Below are 6668 nucleotides of genomic sequence, written 5' to 3' on the forward strand. Positions count from 1 at the left end.
TTCTACGAGTTTCTTTGCATGTCATTCTGTGCAGGTGTTAGTTTTCTCAATTTTACCGGCTTGATTACCCACCATCTGACTCTTTATTTTCATTCACACGATACTTTACTAACCCTAGTTTATGAAAGTCGAATGGTTTTTTGACTTGGTGAAAAGATGAAGCACTAAGAAAGTAACTCCCGTTACCATGGTAATTTCTTACTTTCTTGTGCGATTTTTACTTATAATGTTGAATTGAGCTGAGTTTTAGGTTGATTCATCTGAAATGAATCAAATGCACACTGTCTAGCGACCTAATAACTACTTAAAATTTCCATCACTGTTTTGGTGGCGTTTGTGTGTTTCCGTAAGTAGAGATCTAGCCATGGGATCGTGCTTATTTTTATCTAGAGTAGGGGAAAGGTTGTTTTTGGTAGTAGCTCTAACGATTTATTGATTCTAAATTTTCTTGTCATAAGCCAACCACCAACTGGCTCCGATCGATTGAGGAGCAAAAGAATCACAGGAGCCAGTAACTATTAACCTCAATCGTGACACCAAAAGAATTTTATCCACATCTTATCAGCTCACTATGTGCTGTAATCGAAATCATTCTACATCGCTAAAGACTCCTAATTTTTTCATTAATCTGCACTCTGAGGATTTGACTTGAGATAAAGTATCCTTTCTGACTTCTAGCGTCACTGTCTTATATTAAAAACTGTTCTGCTGGGGTTAAAATTGTTAGGACGCAGGACAATCCTGCTTACCAACCATCTAAAATTATCAAAAAATGTCTTTTCCCTTCTAGAATTTTAGTTGTTAATGGTTCTGAATTTTAAAATTAAGAATTCAGTTGTAAAAAGGAACAATGTAATAATCTCCCTCTTTGAGAGGTAGGACAAGCTTCTTCATGTCACCACAAAGCGAACAGATCTCTATGTTGATTAAAATTAATCATGCAAGCCGTAATACCTTAAATATGCTCTCCGCTCAAGCCTCTCTATATAAATAATAGGTTTTTCTAAAAACACAGCAAAATCACGATGCAACTTCATGATTGCATCAATGATAAACATAAAACAATAGAGTTTTTCTTTAATCAGGTTCAATTTCAAGTTTATTTAGCATGGTTGCATAATGAGTTTTATTTTACAAAAAATAAGTCTGAGTTTCAATTTCTTCGTCTTTATTTATATTTTCGTCGTTAAGAAGTTCTAAAATTTCTAAACTCTTCTTATCGTTATTCGCTTCTTGTAATTCGGATGTTTTTAATGACCCACCTTATTTTACTGCGACATCGATTTCAATCTCGTTGTCTCTGCCATCTCGTTTTCAAAGTATTGCAACACATTAGTAGCCGTTCTTACGCTGTTGGGGGCAGTTATCCACCACCTCTGCTACTCTAATCTCTGTGCTCAACAAGGTAGAGACTGAACAGTAGTTTCCCTGTTTCTGCAGAAGCTGTTGTGGAGGTTTCGTTGTTTCTGCACAACTTCACACTTCTCTCCACTTCTTCCAACTGTTCCTTAGCCGATGCTTCCTGCAGTTTGTTCTCCCTCATATGAGCTTCCAGCAATTTAATTATCATCCTAACTCTCACGTTTACGATCGTTACCAGCTGCAATGATTCTTGAAAACCCGTGGAGAGCAGCTATCCAGAGTCCCAGATCGACATCAGATTACTACGACCAGGGTACAAACATGTTTGTAACAAACAATGGCACTGGAACTAATCATGTGCTAATATGATGCTCCACCAATACCGTTGTCCCGACACTTCCAGTTGTGATTCCACTTTCATCAGTATCGATGGTTCCCAGCCAGACAATTTCGCACTCTTTTCTCGGTTGCTCCTAGATGCTGCAGTCAACAAAAGTAAGATCGCGCAAATTGCAACCTGTATTCAGCACTCTTTGGACACCTTGCGTCGCTAACAATATTGTATCGGAGTTGAAATTTGGAAACCGTGACGGCATCAAAAGTTGCCGCACGAAAATCAAACTTGTCCTCAGTAATTCCTCTATGAAACCCAAACTAAATTCCACTCTACTATTTCATTTCGCTACAGAAATTGCAGTCACATTTCCTTCGAATACAAGTCCCATAAATTCTTCCGTCAGTCTGACTCTTTGTTGGAAAATCATCGGATCTCTTCTATCTTTCTCAAGGGTTCAAGTTTTTTTGGTTCCTTCATATTCTTTTTAAGGGTTTGCTCTGATGAATGTCCAAAAATGCCTGTAAGAGAAACGTCTTCCCAAGGCTTATCTCAACATTCTCGCTCAGGTGTTCAGCGCTGGTGCCGACTTTTATTCCAAGAAAATTGGACAAAACAGAAAGCTTCTCTCCGTTTTGCAACGTCATTACCGCTTCTTTACAAACTATTAGGTCTCTTAATTCTCCATCATGAGTCTTTTTTCCTCCTTTGATGTTTTTTCCTACTAGACATGCTCTCCTATCCTCAGTTCCGCCATGCACGAGGTGAATCTGTGTTACATCTCAGTCCTGACGTATGGTATCGGGTGTACTTCCGCGGTGTTTCTCAATTCTTTCTCGTAATAGCGTAAGGATACTGCCCTCCACAGTAAACTCACAGTTGATCTACTGTTTCTGTGTGCATTTCCGATGACGCTAGTGATACATTCTGTCCTTGCTCATTACTTCTGGATAACACTCCGTAGCCTCATTGCTTTCTGGATTTATCAGATGTCCTCTGGCCGAATTTCTGTACTCCATCAACAGTTACTGTCAATATACTTTGTTCAACCGGAGTTGACTGTCCTACGACGCTTTCTTTTCCGTGATTCATGCTTGAAGGTTTGAAGTTCTAAAATTTCTAAACTCTTCTTATCGTTATTCGCTTCTTGTAATTCGGATGTTTTTAATGACCCACCTTATTTTACTGCGACATCGATTTCAATCTCGTTGTCTCTGCCATCTCGTTTTCAAAGTATTGCAACACATCAGTAGCCATTCTTACGCTGTTGGAGGCAGTTATCCAACACCTCTGCTACTCTAATCTATGTGTACAACAAGGTAGAGATTGAACAGTAGTTTTTCTGTTTCTGCAGAAGCTGTTGTGGAGGTTTCGTTGTTTCTGCACAACTTCACACTTCTCTCCACTTCTTCCAACTGTTCCTTAGCCGATGCTTCCTGCAGTTTGTTCTCCCTCATATGAGCTTCCAGCAATTTATTTATCATCCTAACTCTCACGTTTACGATCGTTACCAGCTGCAATGATTCTTGAAGACCCGTGGAGGGCAGCTATCCAGAGTCCCAGGTCAACATCAGATTACTACGACCAGGGTACAAACATGTTTGTAACAAACAATGGCATGGGAACTAATCATGCGCTAATATGATGCTCCACCAATACGGTTGTCCCGATACTTCCAGTTGTGATTCCACTTTCATCAAAATCGATGGTCTTCGTCACTTTCATCTTCTGCGTGTAATCCGTAACTGATAATCTAATTCGCTCTATCGGCTCTAATTCGTCCTTAGTTTTTTTTTGGAACTGAAACAAACGACCTAAAAAGCATCTCGTATGAAATTTTTACCATTCTTGCAAGTCATACACATTTTGGCACTGAGATCGGTTGATGCACTATCGCCCTCGTGCTCTTCACTTTCCCTTCCGTGAAGTGCACTGGGTATCGGCTTTTGCACTTGGGAGCCACAATCAACCCCACGGGGTATCGAGCTGCCGACGGCCTATGATGTGCTTCGCTTTGCTTGATATTCATTTCCATTTCTATCGCTTCTCCACTTTCTGATGTAGTTCTGCTCAATCTGTAAAATTCCCGGATATACTTCTACGCTGATGGCCGTGACAGTCTCATATTTTTGTTCTAGATTCAATAGTGACTCTAGAGAAGCAAAAATGCTGTGAAGTCCTAGCGCCGTCAATAGGTTCACTCCAGTTCCTCCTTTACAATCTGCTACTAATTCTGTTTCCGTTTTCGTTTTCAATACTACAAGCCCAAAAAGTAATTTTAACTGTTTATGCTGATTTGCAAGTGTTTTGCTGCTTTATTTATGCTGCTTTTCAAGCGTTTACGCTGCTTTGGAGTCACTACATCCAGAAATGTGAAATTTTAGTCCACAGACTTTCGCCAGACAGCAACCAGCTTCAAACGAGCATCCAGGTTCCCAGCCAGACAATTTCGCACTCTTTTCTCGAATGCTCCTAGATGCTGCAGTCAACAATAGTAAGATAGGGTATAGATCACGCAAATAGCAACCTGTATTCAGCTCTCTTTGGACACCTTGCGTCGCTAACAATATGGTATCGGAGTTGAGACTTGGAAACCGTGACGGCATCAAAAGTTGCCGCACGAAAATCAAACTTGTCCTCAGTAATTCCTCTATGAATCCCAAACTAAATTCCACTCTATTATTTCATTTCGGTACAGAAGATGCAGTCACATTTCCTTCGAAGACAAGTCCCATAAATTCTTCCGTCAGTCTGACTCTTTGTTGGAAAATCATCGGATCTCTTCTATCTTTCTCAAGGGTTCTAGTTTTTTTGGTTCCTTCATATTCTTTTTAAGGGTTTGCTCTGATGAATGTCCATAAACGCTTGTAAGAGAAACGTCTTCCCAATACTTATCTCAACATTCTCACTCAGGTGTTCAGCGCTGGTGCCGACTTTTATTCCAATAAAAACCGGACAAAACAGAAAGCTTCTCTCCGTTTTGCACACGCCATTGCCGCTTCTTTACAAACTATTAGGTCTCTTAATGCTCCAGATCAACATCAGATTACTATGGACAGGGTACAAACATGTTTGTAACAAACAATGGCATGAGAACTAATCATGCGCTAATATGATGCTCCACCAATACCGTTGTCCCGATACTTCCAGTTGTGATTCCACTTTCATCATTATCGATGGTCTTCGTCACTTTCATCTTCTGCGTGTAATCCGTAACTGATGATCTAATTCGCTCTATCGGCTCTAATTCGTCCTTAGTTTTTTTGGAACTGCAACTAACGACCTAATAAGCATCTCGTATGAAATTTTTACCATTCTTGCAAGTCATACACATTTTGGCACTGAGAACGGTTGATACACTATCGCCCTCGTGCTCTTCACTTTTCCTTCCGTGAAGTGCACTGGGTATCGGCTTTTGCACTTGGGAGCCACAATCAAGCCTACTGGGTATCGAGCTCCCGACGGCCTATGATATGCTTCGCTTTGCTTGATATTCATTTCCACTTCTATCGCTTCTCCACTTTCTGATGTAGTTCTGCTCAATCTGTGAAATTCCCGGATATACTTCTACGCTGATGGCCGTGACCGTCTCATATTTTTGTTCTAGATTCAATAGTGACTCTAGAGAAGCAAAAATGCTGTGAAATTCTAGCGCAGTCACTAGATTCAATCCAGTTCCTCGTTTACAATCTGCTACTAATTCTGTTTCCGTTTTCGTTTTCAATACTACAAGCCCAAAAAGTAATATTAACTGTTTATGCTGATTTGCAAGTGCTTTGCTGCTTTATTTATGCTGCTTTTCAAGCGTTTACGCTGCTTTGGAGTCACTACATCCAGAAATGTGAACTTTTAGTCCACAGACTTTCGCCAGACAGCAACCAGATTCAAACGAGCATCCAGGTTCCAAGCCAGACAATTTCGCACTCTTTTCTCGGTTGCTCCTAGATGCTGCAGTCAACAATAGTAAGATAGGGTATAGATCACGCAAATTGCAACCTGTATTCAGCTCTCTTTGGACACCTTGCGTCGCTAACAATATGGTATCGGAGTTGAGACTTGGAAACCGTGACGGCATCAAAAGTTGCCGCACGAAAATCAAACTTGTCCTCAGTAATTCCTCTATGAATCCCAAACTAAATTCCACTCTATTATTTCATTTCGGTACAGAAGTTGCAGTCACATTTCCTTCGAAGACAAGTCCCAACTTGGTTGTTGACTGACAAAACTTTTTATTGCAGATTTTCTAGACTCCCAGTATCCTAGCAACACTGATTGTTCGTAATCAAGTACAATCAAGTATATATTCCTTGATGAAAGGGTTGTAAGCCATTTCAACAATTCCGGATAAATAATGCTAACATTTCTTCCTGATTGGTCCTCAGTATTTCAGAAAATTCTCCATAGATTCTTCCGTCAGTCTGACTCTTTGTTGGAAAATCATCGGATATCGTCTATCTTTCTCAAGGGTTCTAGTTTTTTGGTTCCTTTATATTCTTTTTAGTGGCTTGCTCTGATGAATGTCCATAAACGCTTGTAAGAGAAACGTCTTCCCAATACTTATCTCAACATTCTCACTCAGGTGTTCAGCGCTGGTGCCGACTTTTATTCCAATAAAAACCGGACAAAACAGAAAGCTTCTCTCCGTTTTGCACACGCCATTGCCGCTTCTCTACAAACTATTAGGTCTCTTAATGCTCCATCAAGAATCTTTTTTCCTCCTTTTATGTTTTGCTTTCCTACTAGACGTACTCTCCTATTGTCAGTTCCGCCATGCACGCGGTGAATCTGGGTTGCAACTCAGTCCTGACATATGGTATCGGGTGTACTTGCGCGGTGTTTCTCAATTCGTTCTTGTATTAGCGTAAGGATACTGCCCTCCACAGTAAACTCACAGTTGATATACTGTTTCTGTGTGCATTTCCGATGACGCTAGTGATACAGTATGTCCATGATTATTCCTTCTAGATAACAC

The sequence above is a fragment of the Symsagittifera roscoffensis genome, chromosome 10 (genome assembly GCF_963678635.1).
Source record: "Symsagittifera roscoffensis chromosome 10, txSymRosc1.1, whole genome shotgun sequence".
NCBI lineage: Eukaryota > Metazoa > Xenacoelomorpha > Acoela > Convolutidae > Symsagittifera > Symsagittifera roscoffensis.